The 18,831-nt window shown below is 47.1% G+C and overlaps 1 long non-coding RNA gene across 1 annotated transcript in view; it reads right to left on the bottom strand.

Moving 5' to 3' along the window:
- The window catches only part of LOC148525152 (uncharacterized), a 69,112-nt gene that overhangs the window by 16,752 nt on the left and 33,529 nt on the right, over positions 1–18,831 (bottom strand). The window contains exon 3 of the long non-coding RNA XR_015878308.1: positions 10,534–10,622. This is a non-coding gene — a long non-coding RNA (uncharacterized LOC148525152). The remainder of the gene's footprint in view (positions 1–10,533; positions 10,623–18,831) is intronic.

The raw sequence follows: 18,831 nt of genomic DNA, 5'->3' as shown, positions 1-18,831 counted from the left end.
TGATCAAGTTTTTCTTTGTCAATTCTCACTGAGAGATTTAGCCACAGTCATATGGAAAAGGAGAGCGTTGGATCCAGCGTTTCTCCATGCTCCTCTTCTATGCAGACATTCCCAGAACCTTCCGTCAGCTCTCCTTCGTCAGGGGTTCGGCTGGTCGGAAAAAATTCTCCTGGCCTCTACAGTCCACAAAGAGATTCGCGACTGGACAACCCTCCTGTTGCCTCCTCCTAAACTATTTTACCCCCTCCCCCCAGACACTGTCAATACCTTCAACGCTTCCTTAGCAGGCGGACGAGCATTCACAAGAGACAAGCAGTACGAGGGAGATAGTCCACTCTGGAGTCCACAGCCCACATTAAGCACCCAAACTCCTCCCTATATACATAGCCATCGATTTCCTGGCTACTAAGTTTGAGGCAGGGCTAGTTTCCACCACAATATGTTCCTATGGCTCCACTCTAGCCTCTTAGCCCCTTTAGTCCCGGGTCTTACATAAAGCAAACTCTACCTTAGGTTTCTGAAGGGCATATTCTTGTACAGACCATGGTGTCCATGCTACTCTTCCACATGGGATATTAACTAATTTCTAAATTTTCTTGCAACCATCCCTTCCATTGTCGATATTTTTCATCTTTTCCGAAAAAACTGGCTTCATTACTGGCCCTGGCCTTTGCAGCCAGAGGTGCTGAGCTTCGTTAATATGCACGGACAACATGCAGACGCCCACTTCCCCTCTTTCACATCCGTAATACTTTGCAAACCTTCTCAAACATCAGAAACATCGAGTACCATTAGAAGTATCTGGTGGATGTTCACTTGTGTGGACTGAAACAAGGAGAAGATAATAACAATCAAGGAAACTAATAGTTGTACAGTATATCTTGGACAATATTGTGCTGGCAAAATTGTTTTTCTTTTATACAGTATCACTATATGCCACTGCAGACATATGCAGTTGCTTTGTGATATATTATTAGCATACATTATGTGAGCACTGTATTGTAAACCTGTCAGTAATTTCCTGTGGATATTGGTGCAGCATTATTTATTAGTAGACCCTTGCAAAATCACCACTGTTGATATTTTCCAAGATGTGTTTTGTAATCTTGCTCATATTAACTTAAACAGCATGTGCATTGCATGATGCTGTTTCTAATGTACATAGCTCAAAATTACTCTCCAAAGGCAATAGTCATGTTGGGATGTAGTCAGGAAGCCGACGGTCTAAATACCGACAGCTGGCTTCCTGACTGTCAAATCACAACAAGGTACTAATGACAAGCGTCGAAATCCCAATGCCTGTCATTAGACCTACGCTTGGAGCCCGATGCCCGGCATACCGAACGAAGGTAAGCCAGGCGCCGGGCGAAGACAGCCACGGGGGGGGGGTTATGTTTAAGGCTCCCTGGGGGACTTAGGGATAGGCACTCCCCTGGGAGGGTTCGTTTTAGGCTAGGGGAAGGGGGGGATAGGGCTAGGCACCCCTGGGAGGAGGTTAGGGTTAGGCACCCCCCCCTTAGGCTGCGGGATGGTGGGGTTAGGTTTAGGCACTTAGAGGTGGGTTAGGGTTAGGCACTTGGGGGGGAGGTTAGGGTTAGGCATCCCTAAGGGTGGGTTAGGGGGAAAATAGGGTTAGTTATACTTACCTAATTAGTGATCGGGATCTTCACCTCTGCTGGGCTTCCGCTGTCGGGATTTGAACCATGTGGCCGGCGGTAATACCTACTACACCCGTCATGTTATATACATTACAATCTATACTAACTCATCATTAAGACTGCTGTAATTTTTTTCACATATAGGGCTCTAAATATTAACATTATTTTTACTAAAATAAAGTGAAAAAGGGTGTTTTCACACCCTTTTCACATTATTTTAGTATTACCTACAGATACTACAGGGCAATTGTAGTAGAATTCATAAAATTCTATTCCAACCCCTAAGTATCACTTATTTTTAGTAATCAGATTGCATTTCCCATTATTGTAATGGGAAAAGTGATCTGGCCAAAGTTACTAAAAATAAATTGTAAAAAAATACTGGGGAAAGCCCTGTGATAATAACGCCACCTGGAGGTGGAGTTATCCAGGGTCTTCCCCGGTTACCGGACTCCTACTTTGCTCTAACGGGGAGAGCAGAGCTGGGAGTTGGTCCCAGTAATCAGCTGTGTGGTCTAAACAGACCGCAAGCTGATTACTGTAAAAAAAAAAAAAAATAGTAAAAAAAAAAATAAACTTACCTGACTCCAGGGACCGGTGATCGGGGCTCCGGGTGATGTTCTCCCTCCGGTGAGCTGGTCTACCATAGTGCACTGCGGCCCGGTCATCAGGTGATCGGGTCCCAGTGCAGTATGGTATATCACCTGACTGGACGGATGGAGGACATCACCGGAGGCAGGTAAGTGTAATTAAGGGAGGAGCGTCGCGGGGGGTCCGCGATTGTGGGGGGCGGGGCTTAGTGCCGGTGGGGCGGGGTTTAGCGCCGGGGGGTGTAGCAGCGGCGACCGGTCGGCGCATGCGCGGGCACTTTGTCACGGTATTTTTGGCGAAAATACTGTGACTAGTGTGTGGATGGGATTTGCAGGGACAGAGCTTTATCGCAAGCTCTGTCCCTGCAAGGGATTTGTCGTAAATCCCTGTGATATTGCCTGAATTCGCAATGCGAATTCAGTCGATAATATCACACTACAATCTGCATTCAATATGCGGATTGTAGTAAATAGAGCCCATAGCAACAAATAGTGTAAATAAGTCTTACATAAAAGGGATTGTATATCTTCAGTATTTTGCTGAGCTGTGTACTATGCTGAAATCGAAATTTGCCACAAAAGCAGTATAAGTTTATTACACTTAAATGTGAAAAACTGACATTGGTACAGCCGATGTGTATATAAAGGCATCCTGCGAGACTGGTGAGGTTTTTCATAGCCTTACTCAGCCTATAGTATGAATCATTAGAGTATGTGACGTGAGCCTCAGTGACTCTTCCAGTTAAATCTGTTTTACAGGACACAAATAATCCATCTCACAATCGAGTCAATGGGCTCAAATCCTATGTATAATCACACAGCAGTTCAGGGGAATGCTGAGCATAATTACCAACAAGTAGGGGTGTGCACAGGCCACTTTTCGTGTTTTGTGTTTTGGTTTTGGATCTGGATCTTTCTTCGTGTTTTGGATCTGGATTGGTTTTGCCAAAACCACCCTTCCATGTTTTGGGTTCTGGGTTTTGTGTTTTGGATCTGTATTTTTTTTTAAAAAAGCATAAAAACAGCTAAAATCACAGAATTTGTGGGTTTTTCTGCTCCTATGCTATTATTAACCTCAATAACCTTAATTTACACTCATTTCCAGTCTATTCTGAACACCTCACACCTCACAATAGTGTTTTTATGTCCAAAAGGTTGCACCGAGGTAGCTGGATGACTATGCTAAGCGACACGAGTGGGCGGCACAAACACGTGGCCCATCTAGGAGTGACACTGCAGTGGCAGACAGGATGGCAGTTTGAAAAACAAGGCCCCAAACAGTACATAATGCAAAGAAAAAAAAGAGGTGCAAGATGGAATTGTCCTCCCACCCACCCTTATGTTGTATAAACAGGACATGCACACTTTAACAAACCAATCATTTCAGCGCCAGGGTCTGCCACACGACTGTGGCTGAAATGATTGGTTCGTTTGGGCCCCCACAAAACAAGCTGCCAATTAATCTGTCCCTGCACAAACTGGCTCTACGGAGGCAAGATGTTGTCCTCATCCTCCGATTCCTCACCCTCTTCAGGGTTGTGTACATCCTCATCCTCACAGAGTATTAATTCGTCCCCGCTGGAATCCACAACCACAGGTCCCTCTGTACGTTCTGGAGGCTGGTCTCCCTGGAAGAGTTGATAATTCATTTTATGAACATCATTTTCTCCACATTTTGTGGAAGCAACCTCCTACGCCTTTTGCTGACAAGGTTCCCGACTGCACTAAACACTCTTTCGGAGTACACACTGGAGGGGGGGCAACTCAGGTAAAATAGAGCCAGTTTGTACAGGGACCTCCAAATTGCTTCTTTTTCCTGCCAGTACAGGTATGGACTGTCTGACATGCCTACTTGGATGCTGTCACTGATGTAATCCTTTAACAGACAGACGCACGCTTGTCGCTGCTGCTTTAAGGATGCAGGTGCGGCTACAGCCCACACATTTCACAAAGACAGAAAAAAAAAGAATATTTTTATTGTTTGTGGAGCGCACTTTGAGGGTGTCACCACCCTTTAACAGACAGACGCACGCTTGTCGCTGCTGCTTTAAGGATGCAGGTGCGGCTACAGCCCACACATTTCACAAAGACAGAAAAAAAAAGAAGAATTTTTTTATTGTTTGTGGAGCGCACTTTGAGGGATACACCACCCTTTAACAGACAGATGCACGCTTGTCGCTGCTGCTTTAAGGATGCAGGTGCGGCTACAGCCCACACATTTCACAAAGACAGAAAAAAAAATAAGAATTTTTTAATTGTTTGTGGAGCGCACTTTGAGGGTTACACCACCCTTTAACAGACAGATGCATGCTTGTCGCTGCTGCTTTGAGGACAGTATCATATGCAGTGACAGTAGACTTGTCAGAAATTGTTGGCATGTCCTTCAGTCCGGACCAGATGTCCAAACCGGCCCTTGACTTATGACACAGGCGCATGCTTGGCACTGCTACTGTGTTGCTGCACATGCGGCTACATCGCACACAAGTCACAAACGCATAAAAAAAATATTTTTTATTTTTTGGAGCACTTTGAGGGTTACACCACCCTTTAACAGACAGACGCACGCTTGTCGCTGCTGCTTTGAGGATGCAAGTGCGGCTACAGCCCACACAATTCACAAAGACAGAAAAAAAATAATATTTTTATTGTTTGTGGAGCGCACTTTGAGCGTTACACCACCCTTTAACAGACAGACGCACGCTTGTCGCTGCAGCTTTAAGGATGCAGGTGCAGCTACAACCCACACATTTCACAAAGACAGAAAAAAAAAGAAGATTATTTTTATTGTTTGTGGAGCACACTTTGAGGGTTACACCACCCATTAACAGATAGACGCACACTTGTCGCTGCTGCTTTGAGGATGCAAGTGCGGCTACAGCCCACACAATTCACAAAGACAGAAAAAAAAAGAATATTTTTATTGTTTGTGGAGCGTACTTTGAGGGTTACACCACCCTTTAACAGACAGACGCACGCTTGTCGCTGCTGCTTTAAGGATGTAGGTGTGGCTACAGCCCACAAATTTTTTCACAAAGACAGAAAAAAAAATAAGAATTTTTTAATTGTTTGTGGAGCGCATTTTGAGGGTTACACCACCCTTTAACAGACAGACGCACGCTTGTCGCTGCTGCTTTGAGGACAGTATCATATGCAGTGACAGTAGACTTGTCAGAAATTGTTGGCACGTCCTTCAGTCCGGACCAGATGTCCAAACCGGCCCTTGACTTATGACACAGGCGCACGCTTGGCGCTGCTACAGTGTTGCTGCACGTACATCGCACACAAGTCACAAACACATAAAAAAATTATTTTTTATTTTTTGGAGCACTTTGAGGGTTACACCACCCTTTAACAGACAGACGCATGCTTGTCGCTGCTGCTTTGAGGATGCAAGTGCGGCTACAGCCCACACAATTCACAAAGACAGAAAAAAAAAGAAGAATATTTTTATTGTTTGTGGAGTGCACTTTGAGGGTTACACCACCCTTTAACAGACAGATGCACGCTTGTCGCTGCTGCTTTAAGGATGCAGGTGCGGCTACAGCCCACACATTTCACAAAGACAGAAAAAAAAGAAGAATATTTTTATTGTTTGTGGAGCACACTTTGAGGGTTACACCACCCTTTAACAGACAGACGCACGCTTGTCGCTGCTGCTTTGAGGATGCAAGTGCGGCTACAGCCCACACAATTCACAAAGACAGAAAAAAATAATATTTTTATTGTTTGTGGAGCGCACTTTGAGGGTTACACCACCCTTTAACAGACAGACGCATGCTTTTCACTGCTGCTTTGAGGACAGTATCATATGCAGTGACAGTAGACTTGTCAGAAATTGTTGGCATGTCCTTCAGTCCGGACCAGATGTCCAAACCGGCCCTTGACTTATGACACAGGCGCATGCTTGGCACTGCTACTGTGTTGCTGCACATGCGGCTACATCGCACACAAGTCACAAACACATAAAAAAAATATTTTTTATTTTTTGGAGCACTTTGAGGGTTACACCACCCTTTAACAGATAGACGCACACTTGTCGCTGCTGCTTTGAGGATGCAAGTGCGGCTACAGCCCACACAATTCACAAAGACAGAAAATAAAAGAATATTTTTATTGTTTGTGGAGCGCACTTTGAGGGTTACACCACCCTTTAACAGACAGACGCACGCTTGTCGCTGCTGCTTTAAGGATGCAGGTGCGGCTACAGCCCACACAATTCACAAAGAGAAAAAAAAATAAGAATTTTTTAATTGTTTGTGGAGCGCACTTTGAGGGTTACATCACCCTTTAACAGACAGACGCCCGCTTGTCGCTGCTGCTTTGAGGATGCAGGTGCGGCTACAGCCCACAGAATTCACAAAGACAGAAAAAAAAAGAATATTTTTATTGTTTGTGGAGCCCACTTTGAGGGTTACACCACCCTTTACACCACCCTTTAACAGACAGACGCCCGCTTGTCGCTGCTGCTTTGAGGATGCAGGTGCGGCTACAGCCCACACAATTCACAAAGACAGAAAAAAAAAGAATATTTTTATTGTTTGTGGAGCGTACTTTGAGGGTTACACCACCCTTTAACAGACAGACGCCCGCTTGTCGCTGCTGCTTTAAGGATGCAGGTGTGGCTACAGCCCACAAATTTTTTCACAAAGACAGAAAAAAAAAAGAATTTTTTTATTGTTTGTGGAGCGCACTTTGAGGGTTACACCACCCTTTAACAGACAGACGCACGCTTGTCGCTGCTGCTTTGAGGATGCAGGTGGAATCTAGATGGGATTTGGAACCGGGGACACACTACCTCCTTCAATTGTCTAAATCCCACTGCACTAATGGCGGATACCGGACCCACGTGTAACACCAACATAGCAGTCAAGGCCTCAGTTATACGTTTTGCTTCAGGATGACTGCTGTCGTACTTCATCCTCATCGCTAGGGACTGTTGGAGGGTCAATTGTTTAGTAAAAGTGGTGGTGTTCCTACTTCCTCTCTGGGATGATGAACAACTCCCAGCAGCAGCAACAGCACTAGGAGGAAGTGGTTCTTGATCTTTCCCTATTTTATTTTTATCGGAGAAAGTTTGGTCCTCCATTTATGTTATATTGATATATACGTGCGGCTAAAGCGCACACAAACACAGAAAATATTTTTTTATTTTTGCTGGAGAGTAGTGCACTTTGTGGGTTACTCCACCCTTTAAGAAATGAGCCAGTCGGCTCTTTACTTATGGGACACAGGCGCACGCTTAGCGCTGCTCCTTTGTTGATGCACGTGCAGCCACAGTGCACACAATTCACAAACACAGAAAATATATATTTTTTTGGTTTGGACTGGAGTGTACTTTGGGGGTTACAGCACCCTTTAACGGTCAAGCCAGCCGGCCCTTTACTTATGACACAGGCACACACTTGGCACTACTTTGTTGATGCACGTGCGGCTACTGCGCACACAATTCACAAACACAGAAAATATTTTTTTATTTGGTTTGGAGTGTACTTTGGGGGTTACAGCACCCTTTAACGGTCAAGCCAGCCGGCCCTTTACTTATGACACAGGCGCACGCTTGGCACTACTTTGTTGATGCACGTGCGGCTACTGCGCACACAATTCACAAACACAGAAAATATTTTTTTAGTTGGTTTGGAGTGTACTTTGGGGGTTATAGCACCCTTTAACGGTCAAGCCAGCCGGCCCTTTACTTATGACACAGGCGCACGCTTGGCACTACTTTGTTAATGCACGTGGAGCTACTGCGCACACAATTCACAAACACAGAAAAAATATTTTGTTATTTGGTTTGGAGTGTACTTTGGGGGTTACAGCACCCTTTAACGGTCAAGCCAGCAGGCCCTTTACTTATGACACAGGCGCACGCTTGGCACTACTTTGTTGATGCACGTGCGGCTACTGCGCACACAATTCACAAACACAGAAAATATTTTGTTATTTGGTTTAGAGTGCACTTTGGGGGTTACAGCACCCTTTAACGGTCAAGCCAGTCGGCCCTTTACTTATGACACAGGCGCACGCTTGGCACTACTTTGTTGATGCACGTGCGGCTACTGCGCACACAATTCACAAACACAGAAAAAATATTTTGTTATTTGGTTTGGAGTGTACTTTGGGGGTTACAGCACCCTTTAACGGTCAAGCCAGTCGGCCCTTTACTTATGACACAGGTGCACGCTTGGCACTACTTTGTTGATGCACGTGCGGCTACTGCGCACACAATTCACAAACACAGAAAATATATTTTTTTGGGGTTTGGACTGGAGTGTACTTTGGGGGTTACAGCACCCTTTAACGGTCAAGCCAGCTGGCCCTTTACTTATGACACAGGCGCACGCTTGGCACTACTTTGTTGATGCACGTGCGGCTACTGCGCACACAATTCACAAACACAGAAAAAATATTTTGTTATTTGGTTTGGAGTGTACTTTGGGGGTTACAGCACCCTTTAACGGTCAAGCCAGCCGGCCCTTTACTTATGACACAGGCGCACGCTTGGCACTACTTTGTTGATGCACGTGCGGCTACTGCGCACACAATTTACAAACACAGAAAAAATATTATTTTTTTAGCACTTGGGGAGAGCACCCCTGATGGACAGAGCACCCCCTGGACAACACTACAGCACCCCTTTAGGACTGGGACACTGCACAGGACTTTGGAGTGGACACAGCCCCTATGGAGAACTGACTGCACAACACAGTCCAGCCAGCCCCTATGGACTTTGAAGTAGCGGACACAGCCCCTATTAACAACAGCAGCACAGCACAACACAGCCAGCCCCTATGGACTTTGAAGTAGTGGACAACAGCAGCACAGCGCAGCACAGCACAGCACAACACTACTCTGCACTACACTACACTACACTACACAGCCCAGCCAGCCCTAACTCCCACCCTCCCTCTTCACTGTCCACAGCCGAGTGAGAAAATGGCGCCGACGCGGGTACCTTATATAGGATCCAAAACCCGTGAGACCCGGAAGGCGGGATGATGACGTTTTGCCTCGATTTCAGATCCGAGTCAGGCGGGAGAAGTCGAGCCTGACTCGGATCGGCCTCGGATTGGGGGGGCTCGGGGGGGTTCGGATTTCAGAAATCCGAACCCGCTCACCCCTACTATATACATGGTTTATTTTAAAAAGCAACTAGCTTGCATTAAGATGGTCAGGAGATTTTCTGAAAATCCATACAAATGAATTTCTTTTGTCAATAAGTATAAAATATTAAGGTACTGATTCAGAGTTGTAGGTAATGCCGATGTTCATTGAGTTGCGTGATTTTTTGCTATTGCACGTGCGCAAAAATCATACATAGTGTGTATGCGCTGTTGCTATTGAGACGTTATCATTACCGGGTGGTGAATGGAAGGTGGATAACAGTGGTGGCTTCAGAGTGGGGCTGCAGCACAGTACAAAAATCATAGGGGAGCCACACCAACTGCCAGGGAGTCCCGGTCAGCGATGATTGGCAGCATCTAAAATGACAGTTGGTGTTGCTCCCCTATTTGAATTTTGGACTGCGCTGCAGCCACACCTTTGGAGCCGCCTGTGGTGGCTAAACAGACGCAAGGAGATGGTCCGTCTTATGGGTATGTTATGGAAGTGTCGCGGGCGTGCCGCTGAAGTGTTTGTGGACACTCAATCGCTCACATTGGAGGTCATAGATGGAAAATTGCGCCAGCCATCAAGCTGGTACAAGTTTTGGTGGTGCGACAGATGGTGGCATCTAAAGATGTACCAGGTGGTATTACAGAATCTACAGACAATTAAAGTGGGCATCTCACTCCTTGCACATTCAAAATTTCATACGCATGGATGTACACCAGGGAAGGGCTTTGTAGCGGCAATTGCACAAAGTCGCAGACGCACGGCTACCTCTGAATCAGGCCCTAAGTTAGACATTTTTTTGACAATCTCCAGCCATCATTCTGTTACAAGAAATGACCAAACTCAATATCCTGTATGAACAGTGATCCTGGACATAACATTCAAGTATTAGAAAGTATGAGATTATCATACAACCACAACCAGAGTGATGGAAACAGGGGTGTGCGATGAGGTTACGCCCTATTCCTCTTCAGGGGCATGCAAGGTATCCCAAACTTTAACTCCCATATGTTGGGAGGTATAGATAATTTCGGAACATTTATTAGTTACAAAGTGCACAAGTAAACAAGAACATCCCCCAAAAAATAACCAAAAACAAAGAAACATACAAAACACTTTTATAACAAAAAATGTCTTAGGGTAATATATGCAATTGAATACATAAGGTAAGTTACCATCACATGGTAAAACTGCCTGGGATAACATCATGACCTTGACCTTGGTCACATTTGCATGAGGAAGCAGGACCACTAACCAGAGGGGACTGTGAATCAATGGAAAAAGAGAAATAAGAATTAGAGGGAAATTCCAAGGGATAATTGTGTACGTACACAAAAGGGAGCATATGAGGTGTTTTAGATATCGGGTTATAGTTTTGCCGGACAATCAAACCATGGCTGCCAAACCTTCTGGGACTTTCCAAGGCCCACAGTGCCTATATTTTGTCAAATACATTATGTACATGTGCAAAATACAGAGACATGAGGTGAACTATATTGTAGCAAGCAAGGAAATATTGACCATAGACCTTACTGGGGTTTTATTTTCTCTAGGCTGGCAGTCAATGATTTATTGTTTTTAAAATAGGAAAAGTGGGAGAATCGGAAACCCCTGGCCCTGGCATTATTGATGCTTCCTGGGGGCTAGTCATTTCCCAGGGACCAGCCACTTTGTATTGGCACTGGAGATTAGATGATCCGCTCAACCCTATCCATCCCTGCTTCCTTTCTGCCTGGGCCGCCCCAATAATCTGCTAACTCCCTTCCCCTAATACAGATAGGGAGCGCATCATGTGGTTTAATCAGTCAGCAGCAGCAAGCTTGCCTTGCTCAGAGGAATAGGAAACTTTTATGTTACCTTGCAGTCTAAACAGGAATAGCAATCCCGACTACTAGAGATGGGGCTGCGAACAAAAATCTGTGAGTCCGGCAGTACCATAAGTGTGTGGTGCATACAGCCGTACTTACTCGCACGAAGGGACCTGCAACTAATTGGATTGCCTCCAATGCCTTTCAGAAGACTCTACCCCATATCAAGGCTGCACACATAACTTTGTGACTTATGACCACATGTACCCATATCTCCCCAGGTTGTGCACTCAAGTCTAGACAAAAGCCAATTATGTGCATGCAGCCTTTTAAGCTATTCATCTGCAAAGTCACTTTGCACAGCTTTTAATATTGTACAGCTGGGATCATGAATTGATGCCAAAGCCCCATCCACATAAACCATATGGCCCCAAGAGAGTTCTATGTACCTGACCCATCATCTTATTTGCTCCACTGTTCTCTCCCAGCATGCTTGTTCATCATCTAATAGGAATGTCTTAAAGCTTTGTAATCAAACTTGTGAAAAAAATAAATAAAACCACTGGTAAGTTATACATTGTGGCCCTGATTCTGAGTCTCATTTACTACCTTATGCTAATGCTAGTTTCCGCAAGGCTACTGTGAGGACCCGCCTGCTGCTTCAAGTGGGAAGCCGCTCCGCCCACTGTGATTCCGTCCACAGCCGTAATCGTCATCATTAGTATCAGCACTTGCACCAGCCCCATGATAGGAGCAAGAGATCCATCAGAAACAGGCTTCCTTTTCCTGTATGCACAGAACTCTACCTACACAACCATGACATTCCCATGACACACTCACAAGACAGAACAATTCCGTGTGATCACACTGTTGCCATCAAGTTCCACCCCTGAAACGCCTGAATTCGTCTGACCAGGCTTCAGATGGAGATAAGCAAAAATGTGTAAACTCGCTACTGCACATGTGCTGTATGCTAAACCTCGCTATTTGTGTGCAAGAGAGGAGATATGTCCCACTCAGAATCACCCCCCATGTATCTGATAAGAATGAGGACATTTTTTATTTTTTTTAAACGTTACACTAAAATGCCAGTCATTATCATTGAGCTGATTATGGTTATGGTGACTGGTGCCTCTATTATGCTGCCACACCATTATATGTTTAAAGCGTATATTTAACAAATTAATGCATTTGTTATGGCACTCACTTAACATGCGTGTTTTGGAAACAAACATGTAAAACTCTACTCTGAGGCATAGAAACACTGAATACTAAAGACTGCGGGGCTCATGCTGAGTTAGGTGTACACCTGTTTGCTTGATATAACATAACTCTGTCCCCAAATGTTACATTTGGTATTTGCACCGACCTCCTTATTCTTGTAGAGGCGCAGAGCTGCATCATCCATTATGTACCTCTAGACTCCTACCTAAAGCCTAGTGGGCACTGGGGGCCCTTATAACCCTAACACTTTTTATGTGATTTATTTTTTTCAAAGGAATGGGGAGATGGGGGCTCAAACCCGTGATAATAAAAGTCACCAATTAGCCTACATTTGTCTATCACATGTGCGAGTTCTGCACCTATTCTAGGCAGAGCTTCTTGTGTACATCAGCATAACAACCTTAATATTAAAGTGCCCTGACATTTTTTAAGTTCTTGGTTGCTTCACGACATATTTATATGGACCCCACACTCACTCTGTTTATACATGGCTTCAGGAAAATTCCAGATGCCATTAGGGATAAATTTAACCAAATACCTTCAGTAACTAAGAGACAGACGTTGTGATCCGTGCCACTGTACATAGACGCTGGGTCTTTTGATTACTGAAAGAATAGAAATCTCAGAGTCTGTTTAATTCCCATTCCCTTCGTCCAAAAAAAATGCAGTTCTCTCTGGAATACTAGATATTTCTGCAATAAACTTGAATCCACTCATGTCCTGTTCCTCATGTCCTATTCATGTCTTTTACTCTTTACTATCTGATATTGTGGTGTAGTAGGCTTACTAAGGCACCCTCGCTGCACCTTCCATGTCATCTCTCTTTCTCCTCCTTTGATGTCCACACACTGGTGTATATGCAATAGACTGCGAACTTCAAGTACCGACGAGTCCCGTGCAAGATTGCACAATGTTTTTAGGTAGCATTCATTTAAAGGCAAAACCGGGTTGATTTTGACATTTAAATGACTGCTACTTTAAAACATCGGGCAGTCTTACATGCGACTCGCTGATGCTTGAAGTTTGCAGTCTATTACATATACCCCATATGTTCCTTCACTTCTCTGCTTCTGACCTCTGCCTCTGTCTGTGACCTGTACCTCTCCTCTTCTACTCTGTCTCTTACCTACACTATACCTCTACTCCTCCGCTGTCTCTGACCTATGCCTCTCCTCTTCCCCTCTGTCCTTACCTACACTATACCTCTACTCCTCCGCTGTCTCTGACCTATGTCTCTCTTCTTCTCCGCTGTCTCTGACACATGCCTCTCCTCTACTCCTCTGTCTCTGATCTATGCCTCATCTCTTCTCCCCTCTCTGACCTATGCCTCTCCTCTTCTCCTCTGGCTCTAACCTACAGTATGCCTCTCCTCTACTCCTCTGTCTCTGATCTATACCTCTTCTCTTCTCCCCTCTCTGACCTATACCTATCCTCTTCTCCTCTGTCTCTGACCTACAGTATACCTCTCCTCTACTCCTCTGTCTCTGATCTATACCTCTTCTCTTCTCCCCTCTCTGACCTATACCTCTACTCTTCTCCTCTGTCCTATACCTCTCCTCTTCTCCTCTGTCTCTGACCTACAGTATGCCTCTACTCTTCTCTTCTGTCTCTGACCTACCATATGCCTCTGCTCTGACCTACAGTATGCCTCTGCTCTTCTCCTCTGTCTCTGACCTACAGTATGCCTCTCCTCTTCTCCTCTGTCTCTGACCTACAGTATACCTCTCCTCTCCTCCTCTGCCCCGGACTTATACCTCTCCTCTTCTCCTCTGCCTCTGACCTATACATCTACTCTTCTCCTCTGTCTCTGTCCTATACCTCTCCTCTTCTCCTCTGTCTCTGACCTACAGTATGCCTCTACTCTTCTCTTCTGTCGCTTACACCTCTCCTCTTCTCCTCTGTCCCTGACCTATGCCTCTCCTCTGCTTGACAACTTTTCATATGTGGAGGGCAGGTCGTATAAATAGAAGAAGTTGTAATGACTAGAGGATGTCATTAGAATCAGTAAGTAGACAGAACAATGTATTTGATATCACTATTTGCACCATCATACTCCTGGCCATTCAATATTCACTGAGGTGGGGATGTCTTGATGTCCGCCTTGCAGACAGGAATTGCACTTTTGTTGTGCACCACACTACTGCAAGGGAGAGGCAGAGGGTGACAGAGGAATGCAATGGGTGACAGAGGAATACGGTGTGTGACAGGGGGAGGCAGAGGGTGACAGAGGAATGCAATGGGTGACAGAGGAATACGGTGTGTGACGGGGAGGCATAGGGTGATAGAGGAATGCAGTGGGTGACAGAAGAATACGGTGTGTGACAGGAAAGGCAGAGGGTGATAGAGGAATGCAGTGGGTGACAGGGGGAGGCAGAGGGTGATAGAGGAATGAAATGGGTGACAGAGGAATACGGTGTGTGACGGGGAGGCAGAGGGTGATAGAGGAATGCAGTGGGTGACAGAGGAATATGGTGTGTGACAGAGGGAGGCAGAGGGTGATAGAGGAATGCAGTGGGTGACAGAGGAATACGGTGTGTGACAGAGGGAGGCAGAGGGTGATAGAGGAATGCAGTGGGTGACAGAAGAATACGGTGAGTGACAGGGGGAGGCAGAGGGTGATAGAGGAATTCACTGGGTGACAGAGGAATATGGTGTGTGACAGGGGGAGGCAGAGCATGATAGAGGAAAGCAGTGGGTGACAGAGGAATACGGTGTGTGAAAGGGGGAGGCAGAGGGTGATAGAGGAATGCAGAGGGTGACAGAGGAATACGGTGTGTGACAGGGAGGCAGAGGGTGATAGAGGAATTCACTGGGTGACAGAGGAATATGGTGTGTGACAGAGGTAGGCAGAGCATGATAGAGGAATGCAGTGGGTGACAGAAGAATACGGTGTGTGACAGGAAAGGCAGAGGGTGATAGAGGAATGAAATGGGTGACAGAGGAATACGGTGTGTGACGGGGAGGCAGAGGGTGATAGAGGAATGCAGTGGGTGACAGAGGAATATGGTGTGTGACAGAGGGAGGCAGAGGGTGATAGAGGAATGCAGTGGGTGACAGAGGAATATGGTGTGTGACAGGGGGAGGCAGAGGGTGATAGAGGAATTCACTGGGTGACAGGAAAGGCAGAGGGTGATAGAGGAATGCAGTGGGTGGCAGAGGAATACAATGTGTGACGGGGAGGCAGAGGGTGATAGAGGAATGCAGTGGGTGACAGAAGAATACGGTGTGTGACAGGGGGAGGCAGAGGGTGATAGAGGAATGCAGTGGGTGACAGAAGAATACGGTGTGTGACAGGAAAGGCAGAGGGTGATAGAGGAATGCAGTGGGTGACAGAGGAATACGGTGTGTGACAGGGGGAGGCAGAGGGTGATAGAGGAATGCAGTGGGTGAGAGGAATACGGTGTGTGACAGGGGGAGGCAGAGGGTGATAGAGGAAAACTGTGTGAAAGTGGGAGGCAGAGGGTGATAGAGGAATGCAGTGGGTGACAGGGGGAGACAGAGGAATGCAGTGGGTGACAGGGGGAGGTTAACGAGGCAGAAAAATGCTTTGAGTGACAGGGGAACATAGGCACATTTATAATGGGTGCAGGGTGTGCGATGCACTACACACTCTGCACCCAAAGTATGCTTACCTCGCTTCGGCAAGCAGGTCCCTCCTCCTCCACGGCGCAATCTTCCCAGTGAAATTTTCAGGAAGATGGTGCTGCACAGTGAAAGCAAAGACTCTGTGCCAGAGTCTTTGCTCTCAAGTGCGCAAACAGCATCTTCCCGAATATTACTGGGAAAATGGCGCCACAGATGAGGATGAACCTGTTTGCCAGAGTGAGTTAAGTATACTTTGGGTTCAGATAGTGGGCCTAATTCAGACCCGCTCGCGAGCGCTGAGCTCCATCTTGCGCATGCGCGAGACCCGCATAGCGACAGCCAAGCTGTCGCTATGGGTCTCGCACCAAAGGGGGCATGCTGTCGATGGTGACTGACAGCACGCCCCCTTTGGTGGGCGTGCCAGGGGCGTTGCTGCCCAGACGGAGGCGTTCCCATGGGAACGCCTACCGTCTGGGTCCGGCCCCACTGACATCACTAGTGATGTCAGTGGGAGTGCTTTTTGCTCTGATAGAGCCAAAAGCACTCCTGGGCTTGCGGCAGCGAGACCCTACCGCAGGGTCTCGTCGCAAGCCTGATGGTCGCGATGGTCTTGACCATTGCGACCATCTTTTTGGCCGCTCGCATAAGCTGTGGGTGGTCACCCACAGCTATGCGAGCGGCCAGGAGGCAGCTCCATTTTTAGGTAGGAGGGCCCTGATTCAGAGCGAGCGATCTGGTCAGAGCGTCCGGCTCTGAATCAGGCCCAGTGTGCGGTGTGGTGATCCCCTGGACTGACTCATTGTAATGCGGCCAGCTGCTGGCCTCTTCATTGCAGAGAGCCCCGGTGCAATGCACCAGCTGCACCGCTGCTAGTTCAGCCGCCATCCAGCGCCAGACACAATGGGGTTGATGTATCAAGAAGTGAAAAAATTGTAAAAGTGGAGACGTTGCCCATAACAACCAACAGCTTCTACCTATCATTTTATAGAATGTACTTATTACCTCGAAGCTGATTTCTATGGGTAACTCTCCTCCATTCTTTTCACTGCTTGATACATCACCCCCAATATTCCTTCCCTGGCCGCACGTTGGAGGATTGGTATATATATATATATATATATATATATATATATTAGAGGTGAAAAGCCGCACACACTACACCATAATCCAACTGCTGGGGTGCAAAAATCCCACTGGCAACTTGAAAACTACAAGTTGCCACAATCATAGTCCATAAGAGAGAGCACTCACCAGGCTTGTATTTCAATAGAAAAAGTTGTTTTAATTGCTTACATCATAGTACAGGTCGACGTTTCGGTCCCATAGCAGGACCTTTATCAAGATCATCAAGCAGTGGCGTAACTAGGGTATTTGGAGCCCAGGGCAAATTTGAAAAGGGCCCAGGGCAAATTTAGTTGCGCGCGCCTTAGGCGCGCGCAACAAAAAAATGGGCGTGGTCACTTAAAAATGGGGCGTGTCAACATGACACACCCCTTTATTTTAAACTGAACATTCCTATCCATATGCACCTTAACCCCAGTAGTACCCCCAGTATGCAGTTGTGGTCCCTCTCATGCAGGCCCATAGTAGTGCCCCTTATACAGTATCCCCAGTAGTGGTCCCTCTTATACAGCCCCCAATTAGTTCCCCTTACTCAGTACCCCCAGTAGTGGCCCCCCCAAATGCAGTGCCCCACGTAGTGTTCCCCCTTATGCAGTGCCCCCAGTAGCAGTCCCCACAATGCAGTGCGCCCAGTAGCGGTATCCCCTTATGCAGTGCCATTTTATATATAGTGGTCCCCTTATGCAGGCACCCTGTAGTGATCCCCCCTATCTAGTGCCCCCTGTAGTGGTCCCCGCAGTGCCCATAGCAGTAAGCCCCTTATATAGTGCCCCCAGCAGTAGTGTCCCCCCCTCCCATGCAGGCTCCCAGTAGTGACCCCCCCCCCCTACCCAGTGGTCCCTGTAGTGGCCCTTCCTATTATTGCCCCCATTAGTGGTCCCCCGAGTGCAGTGCCTCTAGTAATACTATGCCCCTTTTAGAATGCCCCCAGTGGTAGTCCCCCCCCCCAGTAGAGGTCCTCCCAATGGCACCCCCAGTAGTAGCCAACCCCTCCCCCGTTGTGCAGATAGGTAAGGTTTAAAAATAAATAAATATATCTAAAAATATACTTACCTGATTCCACGCTGCTCCTGTCCGCGATGCCGATGCCGCTCCCGCCCTCCAGTCCGCCCGGGCTGGCGCGCTCAGCATTATGGGACTGACGTCATGACGTCAGTCCCATTACCCACTGCAGGAGCCGGACGGAAGTCCGGCTCTTGCAGTGGGTGCTGCAGCAGTCAATGAGAGTCTATCTGACTCTCATTGGCTGCTGTTTAACACATGCATCGCCGCCAGCGCTGGCGGCGATGCGTGTTTATGCACAGCCTGAGCCCGCCTCCTGGTGCTATTGGGCAAGCGCTCAGGGGGAGGGAACGGGCTCAGACGTGCAGCACAGGACCGGCGCTGGAAGCCTAGCGCCGGTCCTGTGCAAATGTGTAGCGCTGACCGCACTCATTGCGGTCGGCGCTACACTGGCTATCTAGGGCAGGCGGGCCGGTACCGTGGCCGGCGGCGCCCCCCGCGCCGCCGGTCCAACGGCGCCCAGGGCACGAACCCCGCTCGCCCTGCCCTAGTTACGCCACTGCCACCAAGTGCCAAGAGCAGAAGCTCTTTCTGCTCTTGGCACTTGGTGGTCTTGATAAAGGTCCTGCTGTGGGACCGAAACGTCGACCTGTACTATGATGTAAGCAATTAAAACAACTTTTTTCTATTGGAATACAAGCCTGGTGAGTGCTCTCTCTTATGGACTAAATA

The sequence above is a fragment of the Taudactylus pleione genome, unplaced genomic scaffold, assembly GCF_031769625.1.
Source record: "Taudactylus pleione unplaced genomic scaffold, aTauple2 ptg000111l, whole genome shotgun sequence".
NCBI classification, from domain to species: Eukaryota; Metazoa; Chordata; class Amphibia; order Anura; family Myobatrachidae; genus Taudactylus; species Taudactylus pleione.
This window is presented reverse-complemented; position numbering and strand designations above follow the sequence as displayed.